Source organism: Bubalus kerabau, chromosome 5, assembly GCF_029407905.1.
Source record: "Bubalus kerabau isolate K-KA32 ecotype Philippines breed swamp buffalo chromosome 5, PCC_UOA_SB_1v2, whole genome shotgun sequence".
Classification (NCBI taxonomy): domain Eukaryota; kingdom Metazoa; phylum Chordata; class Mammalia; order Artiodactyla; family Bovidae; genus Bubalus; species Bubalus kerabau.
The window spans coordinates 115,841,088-115,859,337 of NC_073628.1; positions in this window are offsets into that span (position 1 = coordinate 115,841,088).

An 18,250-nucleotide genomic window follows, 5' to 3' on the forward strand; every position below is an offset into this window, starting at 1 on the left:
CAGTCTCTACTCTTGTTCTGTCACCTATGTGCCCAAATAGGAACTGTTTTCCACTGTTTCATCTAGGGGCCTTATGGAAATGTTCATTTGTGGTTTTGTGTTCCCCTTGTGCTTTAAAAAAGCATATACATTTACAGGGATTAATTTGAGAACACCAGGACCATACAGAACAATGAACCATGTAGAACAATACACCGGAACCAACAGGCAATAAAGAAAGTGTATGCCTGCCAGGAAACCAGCCTACATCCTGCTGGAGTAGTACAGTACTGTGACTTTCTTCTGAGCCTGGTCATCACAAGATCCAAAACTTTTGACATGAGCTTGAGTCATTTTTAAATTAGTTCATGGTTAAAATTTGTAAGGGAGTTCTTTTCTTCTTCACTTAATTAATTGCACAAAAATTGAGAGATAGGCATATAGATAAGTAAGGTGGAGAGTGAGTATGCATCAAGCAAAGAGCCCACATGTGCAGAGGCCTAGAGATGTGGGGATAAAGGGAAGAATGTATTTAAGGAACTCCAAGCGGATCAGTTTGACTGGATCACTGAGGAGCAGATAAGGTCATGAAGACGTAAAGCTGCCCAAATAGACAGAAGCCAAATGAAAATGGGCCTTGCAGGCCATGCAAAGGAATGGAGACTTCTGAAGGCAGTAACAAGTCACTGAAGGATTTCAAATGCACTTTATGAAGACCACTTTGACAGCAAATATGAATTATAGACTGAAGGAGGCAAGATTAGAAACAGGGTCACTGGTTAAGAGGTCATTGCAATAATCCATAATCCATGTATTATTTGGCCTTGGAATACGGAATGAAGCAGGGCAAAGACTAATAGAGTTTTGCCAAGAAAATGCACTGGTCATAACAAACACCCTCTTCCAACAACACAAGAGAAGACTCTATACATGGACATCACCAGATGGTCAACACCGAAATCAGATTGATTATATTCTTTGCAGCCAAAAATGGAGAAGCTCTATACAGTCAGCAAAAACAAGACCAGGAGCTGACTGTGGCTCAGACCATGAACTCCTTATTGCCAAATTCAGACTTAAATTGAAGAAAGTAGGGAAAACCACTAGACCATTCAGGTATGACTTAAATCAAATCCCTTATGATTATACAGTGGAAGTGAGAAATAGATTTAAGGGCCTAGATCTGATAGATAGAGTGCCTGATGAACTATGGAATGAGGTTCGTGACATTGTACAGGAGACAGGGATCAAGACCATCCCCATAGAAAAGAAATGCAAAAAAGCAGAATGGCTGTCTGGGGAGGCCTTACAAATAGCTGTGAAAAGAAGAGAAGTGAAAAGCAAAGGAGAAAAGGAAAGATATAAACATCTGAATGCAGAGTTCCAAAGAATAGCAAGAAGAGATAAGAAAGCCTTCCTCAGCGATCAATGCAAAGAAATAGAGGAAAACAACAGAATGGGAAAGACTAGGGATCTCTTCAAGAAAATCAGAGATACCAAAGGAACATTTCATGCAAAGATGGGCTCGATAAAGGACAGAAATGGTATGGACCTAACAGAAGCAGAAGATATTAAGAAGAGATGGCAAGAATACACAGAAGAACTGTACAAAAAAGATCTTCACGACCCAGATAATCACGATGGTGTGATTACTCACCTAGAGCCAGACATCCTGGAATGTGAAGTCAAGTGGGCCTTAGAAAGCATCACTACGAACAAAGCTAGTGGAGGTGATGGAATTCCAGTTGAGCTATTCCAAATCCGGAAAGATGATGCTGTGAAAGTGCTGCACTCACTATGCCAGCAAATTTGGAAAACTCAGCAGTGGCCACAGAACTGGAAAAGGTCAGTTTTCATTCCAATCCCAAAGAAAGGCAATGCCAAAGAATGCTCAAACTACCACACAATTGCACTCATCTCACACGCTAGTAAAGTAATGCTCAAAATTCTCCAAGCCAGGCTTCAGCAATATGTGAACCGTGAACTTCCTGATGTTCAAGCTGGTTTTAGAAAAGGCAGAGGAACCAGAGATCAAATTGCCAACATCCGCTGGATCGTGGAAAAAGCAAGAGAGTTCCAGAAAAACATCTATTTCTGCTTTATTGACTATGCCAAAGCCTTTGACTGTGTGGCTCACAATCAACTGTGGAAAATTCTTCAAGAGATGGGAATACCAGACCACCTGATCTGTCTCTTGAGAAATTTGTATGCAGGTCAGGAAGCAACAGTTAGAACTGGACATGGAACAACAGACTGGTTCCAAATAGGAAAAGGAGTTCATCAAGGCTGTATATTGTCACCTTGTTTATTTAACTTATATGCAGAGTACATCATGAGAAACGCTGGACTGGAAGAAGCACAAGCTGGAATCAAGATTGCAGGGAGAAATATCAATAACCTCAGATATGCAGATGACACCACCCTTATGGCAGAAAGTGAAGAGGAACTCAAAAGCCTGTTGATGAAAGTGAAAGTGGAGAGTGAAAAAGTTGGCTTAAAGCTCAACATTCAGAAAACGAAGATCATGGCATCCGGTCCCATCACTTCATGGGAAATAGATGGGGAAACAGTGGAAACAGTGTCAGACTTTATTTTTCTGGGCTCCAAAATCACTACAGATGGTGACTGCAGCCATGAAATAAAAAGACACTTACTTCTTGGAAGGAAAGTTATGACCAACCTAGATAGCATATTCAAAAGCAGAGATATTCCTTTGCCAACAAAGGTTCGTCTAGTCAAGGCTATGGTTTTTTCTGTGGTCATGTATGGATGTGAGAGTTGGACTGTGAAGAAGGCTGAGCACCGAAGAATTGATGCTTTTGAACTGTGGTGTTGGAGAAGACTCTTGAGAGTCCCTTGGACTGCAAGGAGACCCAACCAGTCCATTCTGAAGGAGATCAGCCCTGGGATTTCTTTGGAAAGAATGATGCTAAAGCTGAAACTCCAGTACTTTGGGCACCTCATGCGAAGAGATGACTCATTGGAAAAGACTCTGATGCTGGGAGGGGTTGGGGGCAGGAGGAGAAGGGGACGACAGAGGATGAGATGGCTGGATGGCATCACTGACTCGATGGACGTGAGTCTGAGTGAACTCCGGGAGTTGGTGATGGACAGGGAGGCCTGGCGTGCTGCGATTCATGGGGTCGCAAAGAGTCGGACACGACTGAGCGACTGATCTGATCTGTTAATCCATGTAGAAGTAATGAAAGCCTAAAGGAGGACCTAGGGAATGGAGAGGATTAGATTACCTCCCCTTGAAAAGAAAATGGTCCAAAGATCTTATCAGAAAGTATAACTCTTTCCCATGTTTTGTATCCACATCTGAATGAAACCAAAGAGATAATAGTAACATTCCAAGCAGTAATTCTGTCTTGAGTCTGTTCCAGGAATAATTCTGCTACACATTGGCCTCTCCAGCTGCATCTTTTGCTGTATATACATTTAAGAACTCAGAGTCTGTGAAACTTGCCCCACATCCCTCAGAAGAGCACCCTGAGAGGAATTGATCACATGGGAGAAACACTGAACTACAGTTATCTCCCTTCAAGTCTTTTAGAAACAGAAGTTTTTCATTTCCCAATTCCAATGAATCACTTATAACTAATCAAAACTCTCTTTCTTAAAAAAAAATGCATTATTTTCTTTTGCTGAAGTTGGTATTTTCTCTGGCATGCAGTGGAAAATTAGATACGTTGATCTCTTACACGGGGCTAGGATCTCAAATGGTCGTTTAAGAATGAGGAAACAGCTGCAGAGCCCGGAACCTAAAACCATCTGGGAAACTGGTGGAGTAAAAATCTCCAAAAATTTTCTCCTTCATAAAAACAAAGAAAACACTACTAAGATTGCAAGAATCAACTTGTTCTAAACCCTGGAAATTACCAAAGGCTTGCAGCAATCCAGAAAACGTTGGTTCAAGAAAAACTTGATAAGAAGAGCAAGCTTTGTGGCATTTTAATTTGCCCTATTTCCATTCCCCCTCTCCCCAGCATCACGGTGGTCTTGAAACCAACAGTCCACTGTGAAAATCAGCTGTCTGGTGGCTACTGTAAGAAACACAATAGAATTGGAACTTCTTTGAAGTCCCATTACCAGAGAACTTCTATTTTTTGAACTGTCTGGCGGTTCCCTGGAAGACTCCATTAGCAAGTATATCTTTTTAAAAAATTTTATGTTGGAGTATAATTGATTTACAATGCATGTTAATTTCCAGTGTACGGCAAAGCGATGCAGTTATGCATAGCTATTTAAACTTATGGTTACCAAAGGGGAAATATGGTGGGGGGAGGGGAGATATTTTAGGAGGTTGGAATTAACATATACACACTATTTATATAAAATAATCAACAAGGACCTACTGTACAGCACAGGGAGCTCTACTCAATACTCTGTAATCACTTACTTGATGTAGAGTTCAATCAGTGCAAACAACCTATTCTCTGGGTATATTTATTGAGAACAATCAGAGGCAATTGTTTTACATCATGAATGCCCAAGGCAGTGAATAATAATAGTTGGGACAATTTATTGTAGACCAGTCGCTAAGTCATGTTCTGACTCTTTGTGACCCCCATGGAGTGCAGCATGCTAGGCTTCCCTGTCCTTCGCTATCTCCTGGAATTTGCTCAAATTCATGTCCATTGAGTCAGTGATGCTATCTAACCATCTCATCATCTGCTACCCACTTCTCCTTGTCCTTAAATCTTTCCCAGCATCAGGGTCTTTTTCAATGTGCTGGTTCTTCACATCAGGTGGCCAAAGTATTGGAACTTCAGCTTTAGCATCAGTCCTCCCTGTGAATATTCAGGATTTATTTCCTTTAGGATTGATTGGTTTGATCTCCTTGCAGTCCAAGGAACCTTAAGAGTCTTCTCCAGCACCACAATTTGAAAGCATCAGTTGAGACAATAGGTGAACCAAAAAATCTTAAAAATGGAGAATGAGATATACATATTTTAAGGTTGGTGCAAAAGTAATTTTGGTTTTGCACTGCTGAAATTTACCATTTGATATTGGAATATATTCTTAAATAAATGTGGTTATGTTATACATCATTTTAATGTGTATTTCTTGCTTTATTTTTTGCTAATGACTTGTTACTTGCTGTTTATATGTATTTTAGATTATGGAAATGATGTTAGACAAAAAGCAAATTCAAGCAATTTTCTTATTCAAGTTCGAAATGGCTTGTAAAGCAATGGAGACAACTCGCAACATCAACAATGCATTTGGCCCAGGCACTGCTAACAAATGTACAGGGCAGTGGTGGTTCAGGAAGTTTTGCAAAGGAGATGAGAGCCTTGAAGGTGAGGAGTGTAGGGCCGGCCATAGAAGTTGACAATGATCAACTGAGAGCAATCATTGAAGCGGATCCTCTTACAACTACATGAGTAGTTGCCTAAGAACTCAACGTCAATCGTTCTACAGTCGTTTGGCATTTTAAGCAAATTGGAAAGGTGAAAAAGTTTGATAAGTGAGTGCCTCATGAGCTGCAAATCAAAAAAACCATTGTTTTGAAGTGTCATCTTATTCTGCACAACAGCGATGAACCGTTTCTTGATCAGGTTGTGACATGCGATGAAAAGTGGATTGTATATGACAACCAGATTGTATATGACCAGCTCAGTGGTTGGACTGAGAAGAAGCTCCAAAGCACTTCCCAAACTCAAACTTTCAGAAAAAAATGTCATGATTACTGTTTGGTGGTCTGCTGCCGGTCTGATCCATTACAGCTTTCTGAATCCCAGCAGACCCATTACATCTGAGAAGTACGCTCAGCAAGTCAGTGAGATGCACGGCACTGAAAACTGCAAGGTCTGCAGCCAGCATTGGTCAACGGAAAGGGCCCAGTTCTCCATGACAAGGCCTGACCACACAACCAATGCTTTAAAAGTTGAATGAATTGGGCTAAAAGTTTTGCCTCATCTGCCATACTCAGCTACCCTCTCACGAACTGACTACCACTTCTTCAAGCATCTCGACAACTTTTTGCAGGGAAAAGGCTTCCACAACCAGCAGGAGGCAGAAGATGCTTTCCAAGAGTTTGTCGAAATCTCAAGGTACAGATTTTTAGGCTACAGGAGTAAACATTTCTCCTAGGCAAAAATGTGTCGATTGTAGTGGTTCCTACTTTGATTAATAAAGATGTGTTTGAGCCTAGTTATAATGATTTAAAATTCAGGGTCCATAATGGCAATTACTCTTGCACCAACCTATAGACTGTTGGAAAGCTCTGATATGCATATTCCTGGGAATCTAGAAAGCCATGTATATCTTCAAGGCTGTGTATGTGCTCTGGGAAGAGCATATATACAAAATTAACTCAAAATATATCAAAGACCTAACTTAAAAGCTGAAACTGTAAAACTTTTAAGAGAACATATAGGCATAAACCTTAGTGATCTTGGATTTAGCAATGATTTCCTGGATATGGGCTTCCCTGGTGGCTCAGATGGTAAAGGGCCTGTCTGCAATGCGGGAAACCTGAGTTGGTTCCCTGGGTTGGGAAGATCCCCTGGAGAAGGGAATGGCTACCCACTCCAGTATTCTTGCCTGGAGAATTCCATGGATTGGATAGTCCATGGGGTCACAGAGTTGGACATGACTGAGCAACTAACACATACTTTCTGGATATGACACTGAGAATACTGGCAAAAAAAGAAAAAACATGAACTGGATTTCATCAAAATAATCTTGTGTTTCAAAAGATACATCAGGAAAATGAAAATATAGCCCAAAAATGGGAGAGAATTTTCATAAATGCATTCGATAAGGGACTTGTATCTAGAATATATGAAGAAATCTTACAACTCCGAAATAAAAAGGCAACTAGCCCAATTTAAATGGGCAAAGGATATTAATAGACATTTCTCCAAAGAAGATAAACAATGGCCAATAAACACATTAAAAGGTACTAAACATTAGCAAATAGGGAAATGCAAAGCAAAACCACAAAGTAATACTTCACACTCACTACTGTGGCTATAATAAAAAAAGATAGTAACAAGTGTTAGGAGTATGTGGAGAAATGGGAACTCTCATACATTTCCGGTGAGAATATAAAATGATGCAGCTGTTTTGACAACCAGTCTGGCTAAATACAGAATTACCGTATGACCTGACAATTTTACTCTTGGCTATTTACCCAAGAGTAATGACAAGTTATGTCTTTATGAAACACTTGGACATGCATGTTCATAGAAGCTTTATTCATAATAGATAAAGAAGTGGAAACAACCCAACAACGACTGAACGAATGGATGAACAAAATGGGGTATACCCGTATGATGGAATATTATTCAGCCATAAAAGGAATGAAGTAATGATTCATGATACAACATACATGAACCTTGAAAACACGATGGTAAGTGAAAGAAACCAGACGCAAAAGGCCAAATGTCGTATGATTCCATTTATATGAAATTTCTAGAATAGGCAAATCCATAGAGAGAGAAAGATCAGTGATTGCCAATGGCTAGTGGGGAGGAGAGAACAAGGAGTAACTGTTAATGGATATGGAGTTTCCGTTTGGAGTGATGAAAATATTCTGAAATATGGCAGTGGCTTCCTAGTTTTATGAATAACTCACTGAATTGTGCATTTTAAGGGGTGAATTTTATGGCATGTGAATTATGTCTCGGTAAAAATAAGTTAATTTAAAAAGTCTTTTGATAGGAGCAAAAGCCTATATCTGATCAAACAGGGTGCTTTTGACTTCACAGACTCAAAAGGAGGCTCAGGACACAGTGCTGTACAGGATCTTAATCACAGACATGGATCAGAATCATCTGTGGAGCTTTTAGACCATGCAGACAGCAGGCCCACTTTTACATTTTCTCATTTAGTGGGGTCATGGATAGGACCAAACCTATGATTTTATATATTCCTGATTTAGATGTTGAGGACTGCCCAGTTATTAGAGGACAGGAGGAGAAATTAGGAGTTGGAAAATCCAGATGCATCATAATTCTAAGTCATTTTGGTTCTAGAGCGAGATTTCTCTCCTCTATTCTAAGAGTGGTTGCTGTCTACTCCTTATGTTTCATGAAGATATTTATAAAGCATATTGGTCACTTACATTTCTTTTCCCAAATTCATGCCAGTATCTCAACTGTGTTAGTTAAATAAGAGGCACTCAATATTGTTAGTGTATTTTCCCTTCTTTATATCTACTTTTATCTGAGCCCCTACAGCTTTAGGAATGAATGGCAGCGCACTCCAGTGTTCTTGCCTGGAGAATCCCAGGGACTGGGGACCCTGGTGGGCTGCCGTCTATGGGGTCGCACAGAGTCGGACATGACTGAAGCGACTTAGCAGCAGCAGCAGCAGCTTTCTCAAAGAGTAGCCTTGAAATCTGGAATAGTAGCTTTGGTAATAATACTTGAAGTATTGAGAGAATAAAAAGAATTTAGATAAGGGTTAATATTGGTTCATCTAAAAGGAAATATGAGTTCTGGGGAAGATTAGAAATCTCCTTCATCACTGAATGGCATTCCATATGTAAATCTGTTGCTCACAACCTCAGTCTTGGCAAGTATTAGGACACGAACTCTCTAGGGCTGTCCCAAACACAGTGGGTCCCAGAAAAAGAAGTATGACTCGTGACAAGAACCCTGTGGGGTGCTTCAATCTGTTTCCATGATTTATGATCCCCTTACCCCAGTTGTGACTCCTACCATTTGGTCCAAACCTACAGAGACCATGTCTGACATTTTGGCAGAGAGAGGGGCATGTACCATCTTGAATCTATCTTGGGCTCACAAATCACCTTTCTTCCCTGCAAAGTTATTAGTTGCTTAATTATAGAGGAGAAGTTTGCATCTGTGGCCAGATACCAGGGCCAGGTTTAATAAAACCTGAAATGGCTCCCAGTTCCCAAGGACAATCAACATCGAAGAATTCCACTGCACATTTGCCCAGGACTATAGGGTTGATGAAAAATGCCAGTCTTCCCAAAGGATAATATTTTCTCAGATTCCTGAATAGCTACTGATGATGTGTAATAAAACAACTGCTAATACATCTGGGTTTGAGTGAGATATCAGGAAAACAAAACTATCAAGGTGACCAACAAAAACTCACTTCCCATCTGTCTCCATTCCTCTTCCTCTAAAACAATATGCAGAGCACCTTGGTATGGCCTCAAAAAAGATAGGGAAGAGGGATGAATGACTTTTTTAAAGAGTCGTTCACTTTAACTTCCCATACGGTACAATCCTATGTTGGGGGCTTTTGTGCAATTATCATTTTTACAGCTAGTAATATACACATTGTACAAAACTTAAAAGATTTTAAAAGATCTACAGAAAAAGTCTCCCTCCCATTCATTTCACTTAATCCTCCAGTGTCTTATCCCGGGATGGGGGCGATGGGGCAGGCATGGATGGTGCTAGGCAGTGTTTTAGGTCCTGGGGACAGAGAAGCAAACCTAACAAAGTCCCTGGCCTCAGTGAGCTTACATTCTAGTGTGGAGAGACACAAAATAGGGTCCTGGTAAGTCCTATGAGAAAAATAAAATAGCCTGAGGAGGACTAGCCTTTGAGGCTCTCAAGAAGAGCTTTGGTTGGCTCTACCAAATGTTGCCGAAATGCTGAGTGTGGAGCTACAAGTAATGATGTGTCTACCAGATTTCCCAGCATGAAGTTGGTTGGTGACCTTGGCATTGGAGGGTAGGGAGAGAAGCTTGATTATGATGGATGGAAGAATGTGTAAGTGAGACAGCAGCAACAATACTAACTCACTCCAGAGGTTTGCTGTGAGTGGGCAGAGAAATGGGGCCCTGGCTGGAATGCTGTTGCACAGGTGAAATGGAACAATGCATATACAGGGCCGAGACCAATGCCTGGCACAGAATGAGCACAGGGCTATTCTCCGTATTATATTTCCTATCCTTAGTTCTGTCTGTGTCTATCCAAAGCTCATTTTTTTTCTGAAAGAGATTTTCAATCTATACTTGTCTTATTTGAGTCCTGCGAATGTACAGTGACTCAGAGAAGCATCCACAATTATGAATGATTATATCTCTAGTGACTATGGATAAAAGTTACTGTTCTAGGAATTGTAAAAGGAAGGGCTTTGTGTTGTAAGTGGTTTGTCAGAATGCATTTGGTGCTGGCGGGGTGAGGTCAGATGAGAACTCATTTCAGCCTGAAAGAGTGCTTTGAAGGGTGCTGCCAAGTACCAGGTTTCGGGCAGTAAGTGATCTTTCTCTTTTTTCTTTCTGCTGCTGGGTCCCACCTTCAGTTCAATCACAATACAGAAGTGAGGGTGCCCAGGGAATTCTCTAGACAGGTTTTCTGTGTCTCTAGACAGGTTTTCTGGCATTTCCTATTTTCTGGGCTTGGGGGCAGTGGTGGTTCTGGGTTTGTGGTTAGTCTGCTTTTAGTCTTTTGTTTGAGAAATATCAGCCGTATAGACACATTTCCCAATTGTCACTATTTACAATCACTTAAATGGCCATAGGGTCACAAAGAGTGGGACACAACTGAAGCAACTTCACACATTCGCACAAATGGCCATAAGGATAGAAAGACAAAGCAACTTGGACCACCGACAACCAAGGTAAACTACCCTAGCAGGAGGGAAAGAGGGTTAGTGGTACCCATCCTAAGTCACTCTAGTCCTGTTCCTCAAGGCACCAGCTCATGTCCCAAGCAGTAGCTCCATATTTGTTTCAAAACCTGGGTATATGTGCAGAATGTCAATCCTGTTAAAGAATCAGCTAACCCCAGATTCCCAGTATATTCATCTGTTGGTACCCGGCTGAATAGCTATTGTCCTGGGAAGACAAGAACAGTCCTCTCATCTTCCAGGTGCTAGAATCAGAATGCACCATTCTGTTGCTCTTCCTGCCAGCTAAAAGACTGCATCCTGGAGCTTCTCCTCTTGGAGTTGTGGCTTCCTCCACCCCCACCCCGTCAACTCCCACGATGTCTCTTCAGCACTGTCCCCTTTTTGAAAGCAGTTTAGTGTGTGTTCATTATATAATCCCATGTATTTGTGACTTCAGTCACTGTCTTGCATTAACATATTAGTTATTTTGTATGTCTTATCTTTCCAACTATAATTGTGAGACCCTTAAATTTCTTTGGATTCTCTTTGGCTGAGTATATAGAACAGACACTGTAAATAATTTTGAATTAGTTCTAATGCATTTCCTTACCCTCAGGGATCTTAACATTTCACTGGGGAGGGAAGGGATACTCAGGTGAAATAGCTCAATAACAAGTCAAGACAACAATTCAACGCCGAAGTGGAATGTAGACCTAGGAGGCACAGTGGCCAGGATGCCAGGGGAGAAAAAGCCACAAGGCTGAGCCAGTCTGAGAAGGCTCTTAGTTGCCCTGAGACAATAGGTCAATGGTTGGTTTTATAAATGGACCCAGCTAGCCTACTAGTATACTGCAACTGCCATTTTGGCTTTTGTATACTGATCTCGCTGCTTCCCAAAAGGGATTTGTTCTATAGACAAGCCCACGTCCTGGCCCCTAGAAATCTCCCAGCAAACTTTACTCCTGTCCTCTTTTCCCACTTTCAAAGCCCTTTCATCATTATTCTTTTTTTTTTTTTTTTTTTTTTAACTTCTGTTTCTATGAAAAGATTTATCTTACGGTTCAGCTCTCTAAAAGAAAGAGCCGCTAGCTGGAGAATGGGCATAGAGAGGGTGCGTGTGCTTCCCTGTGCTGCTTTCTGGGTGCTGCAGTTGTGCTTTTAATCCTGCTGCTGTCAAGCTCCATTAGGAGCTTTGAGCATCAGCCTCCTACCTTTGGGGCCTGGCCTCCCATCAGCTCTGGCTGAAATGAGGACGGTGTTTGAGACTGATAATCAAGAAGAAAGATAGGTTGGATATTTGCAAAGAGCCCTTACTCACCATGCTTACCACCCAGTCACCTTTCATATCACATGGGGGCATTTATCCTCCCATCTGCAAGCACAGATTCCCATTAGAGAAGCCATCAGGATGCCATGTGCTGGCATCCATAAAATCATTTTAAAACAGTAGTAGAGAATCAAGGCTACGCTTCTGTAACTCTCACATACCTTTGAAAAGGAACGGATTTCTTCTTTCTGGGAACATGGAACAGTGCTGAAGGAGCAGGGCCCCCTTCTTCTCCAAAGTAGGCAAAGCAGTCTTGATAATCTGGGGTGACAGATGTTACAACCAACAGCCTTCACATCTGGCCTCCAAGGTGACTTCAGTGGGTCAAAGAGGCACTTGGACTCTTGCCTCAGAGCACCGGCAGCAAGTTTCTGGGAAGGAAAAGGCCCCCTGATTTCTCTTTCTTTGCATTTGATATAAAGCAGGAACCGGTGCCTTAGAAAGAATTCATAGGATCACTGTTTCTCCAGCTGAAATGAACACCTTTATTGTCATCAGCAGAACATGTTAAGAGCCTATCTATGCAAGTTATTATGCTGGATCTCAAACCAGAATCTGTATATTTTTGTGTGAACCCTTAGTATAAAAAAAGCACTCATTTGAACTCAGTAAATATATGAAAATCTGGATGAAATGCAAAGCTCAAAGTCATTGTAGGGAAAACAAACAGAAAGGTTATGAGTGGTTATCCCTATCTTGTTACCACAGCTATTTATTAAAATAAGTGCTTCTTTTTAAAGGAAAACTCAAACATTTACATAGAACTGTATTTTTGAGCCAGGTATTTACTTTGGAATGTTAATTTAATTTATTCATTAGGAATTAAAATTTGCAAAATTTGAATTTGCAAAAAAGTTGCATATTAATGCCCATAATTAGTTTCATTGATACAAGTCTAACACACTCATTTTTGAAATGATTATTTGTCCTTCATTATGTTGAAGCAAAAACTTTTCTACTACAATCTGTGAAACAAATATATTTAGTATTAGAGGGCTGAGATAAGTTCAGACAGATTGGCCTCAGAACAAAGAAGGAATATAAGTTTATGAGATGATACACCATAAAAAGCTATAAGTGTGAGTTTGGCTGTGAAGTAGCAGAGGAGAGACTGAAGTAGCAGCAAATGCCCAGATGACAATGAGCAAATCACTTCTGATGTGAGAGCCTGGGAGAGCAACACTAAGCTAAGTACGAAGAATGAGAGCTCTTCTTTAGACAGCAATGGTAACAGTAGCAGAGTATGCTCAAAGAAATTTCCGGAGGAAATAGGACAGTTTTCTCTGTAAGATGTGACACATGAGAAAACAATTTATATGGTTGCTTTTTAATAATAACTTCTAGTATAAGAAGAAAATTTTGACTTGTGGTGCCCACCTTGGTCTGAGTAAACAACGCTCTGGACTCAGGCCACTCTGCCCAGACTCAGCATTGCCCCAGCTGTGGTGTTAGAATGGCTTCATCATGGATCCCATGTCTTCACACAGTTTTCCAGTTAAGAGAACACCATTCTTTGTCTGTTTGTTTATTTTTGGCTGCACTCACTCTTCTTTGCTGTGGTCGTGAAAGAGTACTTTCCTGTGATTATAATACATTTCAGAACATTGTCTTAATGAGTAATATTTGTACCCCTGCCCCCCACGAATAGAGACTGAGACATGACAGCAGGTTCACTGGCTGTGAAGTGGCTGCTCAGTCTCATGCATGGGCCAGTTTTGGCCACCAGGGCAGGTGAGGGGCCAGAGGAGAGGATGTGGACCGAGGCCTGCTCAGAAAGGCTACTAGAGTGTGAAAGAAAAAAGGGACGCTCAATAGTGATGTGAGCACAAAGTGCACAGAGAGGAGTCAGTGGCAACTTTTTTTTTTTAAGATTTATTTATGGTTTTTCCAGTGGTCATGTATGGATGTGAGAGTTGGACTATAAAGAAAGCTGAGTGCCGAAGAACTGATGCTTTTGAACTGTGGTGTTGGAGAAGACTCTTGAGAGTCCCTTGGACTGCAAGGAGATCCAACCAATCAATCCTAAAGGAAATTAGTCCTGAATATTAATTGGAAGAACTGATGTTGAAGTTGAAACTCCAATACTTTGACCACCTGATGTGAAGAGCTGACTCATTTGAAAAGACCCTGATGCTGGGAAAGATTGAGGGCAGGAGGAAAAGGGGACAACAGAGGATGAGATGGTTGGATGGCATCACCGACTCAATGGACATGGGTTTGGGTGGACTCCGGGAGTTGGTGATAGACAGGGAGGCCTGGCGTGTGTGGTTCACGGGGTCGCAAAGAGTCGGACACGACTGAGCGACTGAACTGAACTGATTTATATTTTGGCTGCACTGGGTCTTCGTTGCTGTGCACGGACTTTCATTAGTTTCGGTGAGTGGGGCTGCTCTCTAGTTGTGGTGCACAGGCTTCTCATTGCGGTGGCTTCTCTTGTTGCAGAGCATGGGCTCCAGGAACACGGCCTTTAGTAGTTGCCATGCGTGGGCCCAGTAGTTGTGCCAGGCAGGCTTAGATGTTCTGTGGCATGTGGGGATCTTCCCCTGAATTCCGTTCAGTTCAGTTGCTCAGTCATGTCAGACTCTTTGGACTGCAGCACACCAGGCCTCCCTGTCCATCACCAACTCCCAGAACTTGCTCCAACTCATGTCCGTCAAGTTAGTGATTCTATCCAACCATCTCATCCTCTGTTATCCCCTTCTCCTCCTGCCTTCAGTCTTTCTCAGCATCAGGGTCTTTTCCAATGAGTCAGCTCTTCGCATCAGGTGGCCAAAGTATTGGAGCTTCAGCTTCAGCATCAGTCCTTCCAATGAGTATTCAGGACTGATCTCCTTTAGGATGGACTGGTTGGATCTCCTTGCAGTCCAAGGGACCCTCAAGAGTCTTCTCCAACACCACAGTTCAAAGCATCAATTCTTTGGCACTCAGCTTTCTTTATGGTCCAACTCTCATATCCATACATGACTACTGGAAAAACCATAGCTTTGAATATACACACCTTTGTCGGTAAAGTCAAGTCTCTGCTTTTTAATATGCTGTCTAGGGATTGTCCCTTACGAGAGATCAAACCTGTGTTTCCTGCATTGGCAGGCAGATTCTTAACCAACAGACTACAAGGGAAGCCCGCAACTGTCTGTTTTTTAAAGTTGTCTTTATTGCATACTAACTCTGTATAGCCCACTGGGCTAGGTTATCTTTGTGTGGGCACACTTAAGAGGTAGAGAGTTGGGCCTTCCCTGGTGGTCCAGTGGCTAAGACTCCATGCCCTTAATGCAGGAGGCCAGAGTTTGATCCCTGGTCAGGGAACTAGATCCACATGCTGCAACCAGGAAGTTGCATGCCACAGCTAAAGAACCTGCATCCACAATGAAGACCTGCTGTAGTCAAATAAACAAATAAACTTTTTTTAAAGAAAAAAGTACAGAGAGTATTTATCTCTCATTCTGTAACTGAGGAACTAAGATTAAGAAAGATTAAGTAACTTTCCCAAGATTATTCTGGTTGTGAAAACACCCAAACTTAGTCTGTTTGACTACTGACTGTACTATTTGTTGTTGCAGTATGATTTAAAATGCAAGCCAAGAATTCCTGATTTCCAAGAAGCAACTATAAAACACTGTCTCAAGAGAGGATTGGACATGCGTGGTCAGTCATGTCTACCTCTTTGGACCCTATGGACTGTAGCCCACCAGAGTTCTCTATCCATGGAATTTTCTAGGCAAGAATACTGGAGCAGGTTGCCATTTCCTTTTCTAGGATACCTTCCCAACCCAGGGATTGAACCCACATCTCTGTGTCTCCTGCATTGGCAGGCAGATTCTTTACCAACTGCACCCCCTGGGGAGCCTCAAGAGAGGACAGATGCTTCATTTGTACTGGGAAGACCAAAAAAGGGAGACAGAAGAAAATGCAAAGTTGAATAAATTTAAATGCAAGATAAAAATTCACAGAGGTAGCACACTCCTTTTCGTTGGATAATTGATTACACCTCATCTGAATCTTGATTCCCAGGCTTTGTGAGAGATGACCTGTCCCCTATTATTCCTGGGAGTTTTCCAAGGTTATTTTTTCATATTTCTCTCTTTCTCTGGGCTTGTATATTCACACATGCTGCCTCCTTTCTGACCCACATTGCAGCAGGCACAAAGCCAGCCCTCTTTACCTGTTCCTATACACCCACAAATTCATACACAGAAAGGCATATTGTTGGTTTAGAAACTTCGCTGAAGATCTGGGGACGACGTTCACAGGAAGGGGTGACATATGTCTGTGTCCACTGTCCTCCTCTCATCGTCCTTGTTTCTTACACCCCTGGAGCAACAAAGTCTTCTCTTTGCCTCAAAGAGGACAGTTTTTTGAAAATCAATTTTCCCCCTAAATTTAGAAAGGAAATTCGGTGCATATCCTGTGTATTAGCATAACACACCCCTAATAGAGACTGGAGTGGAATTTAAATACATCAATGTTTTTGCAGCAGAATGAATAAATACTGGCACCAAGTGAGATAAATAAAGATTTTAAATAGCCTCACTGTTGCCTGAGATTTGCTACCAAATCAAATCAGCTCAGATTTTTTTTCTCAAATGAAATCATTTCTAAACTGAGGTTCATCGATTTTTGAATTTCAAATTGTGGATAAGGGATAGTAGAACTGTGTAAGAAAACCACTGAGCTAGGTTTTATTTTTCTTTATTTTTTAAATTGTGAAAGTATGGTAACACATTTATAGGAGACTTGGAAGATACAGAACAAAGTTACATATAGTTCCACCGTAACAATTATTTTTTTAAGTAGCTAAATTAAGACTTATAGTTGAAGTTTCAAGGAGCTAGGTTTTATAATCTAGCCTTCTCTGGAGACATCTGTGGCCTTAATCACTGATTAAACAGTACTGGACATCTTTAAAAAGAAAAACTTAAATCCTAGCTTTGATTTAATATGTAGCTTGAGTGTCTGATGGCAGAGTTGGTCATATGGAAGAAATTAAACTAACACTCCTTTTTGAAACTTTCCCCAGCAAAACCTGTCATTAGATAAAAAGAATTTTTATCTTTGCAATTATAATGACAACACCAAGATTGCTTTGGGAAGAGAGAAACAGCCTCCTCAGATAAAGAAGGGGATGTTTCCACTGGCCAAAGAGACTAGGCTGAGGTGATGTAGTCCTTGTCTAAAGGGTCCTTTTATTTATTTATTTTTTATTTTTATTATTTTTAATCTGTGGGATCTTAGTTCCTCAACCAGGCATTAAACGCATGCCCCCTGCATTGGAAGTACAGAATCTTAATGAAGTCTCAGGTCCTTTCATTTTACAATGAAAGTCAATAGAAAAATAATATTCACTTTACAACTTACTTTACCAGAATGCATCCAAGAGAGCGAGGGATATGGGTAATTTTCTTTTTTTCCTTGAGATAGTCCTATAGGCTTCTAGCCAAAAGATAGAATTTTTACCAAAATAAGCCCTTCCAGATTAAAACAAAAGCAACATCTTCATGCACGCAACTGAAGATCTTCTGCTTCTGATAATGGCAGACTTACCCTCCTGAAGGGTTAGCTGAAGGTGAGTAAAAGGTTGGATAAAACATGATTAAAATCTTAAAAGCATTAAAGAGCTAACAAAAGGAATTACTAGCATTAAACCCAACCTGAAGATAGAAATCCAAAGAGATGGAACCTTACATTTGGGACACTGGGGGTCTTCTGATAATCCTGGTTAGAAGTCAAAAGTTGAAGAGCACTGTTCACCAAAGGTATGAATGCCGCTAAAAAACCACCCTGTGCTTTGGTTTGGAGTCTTTTAAAGGAGTTACACCCTAGGGTAGAGTGAATGGACGTGCACTTATACTCGGGTGTGGGCTGGATTTGGTGACTCATTTCTCATGAATAGTATATGGCAAAGGCAACGCTCTTTCTCCACATGAGCTTTCATCCCTGTTTCTTTCTTTTTTGGGGGGTGTGAGGTGCATGGCATGTGGGAATCTTAGTTCCATGACCAGGGACTGAACCCATGCCCCCTGCAGTGGACATATGGAGTCTTAAGTCTTAACCACTGAACCACCAAGAAAGTCCCCTAGGTTTCTTTAAAAAAAAATTTTTTTTAATTTACTGAACAAGTAGTTGATTTACAATATTGTATTAGTTTCAGGTGTACAGCATAATAATTCAGTATTTTTTCAGATTATATAGGTTACTGTAAGACAATGGGCATAATTCTCTGTGTTATACAGTATATTTTTGTTGCTTATCTATTTTCTGTTTAGTAGTTTGTTAATCCCATACCCCTAAGTTGTCTCTCCTCTCTTTCCTCTTGCTTTTGGTAAGCACAAGTTTGTTCTGTATCTGCAACTCTATTTCTGTTTTGTATATACATTCACTTATATTATTTTTAGA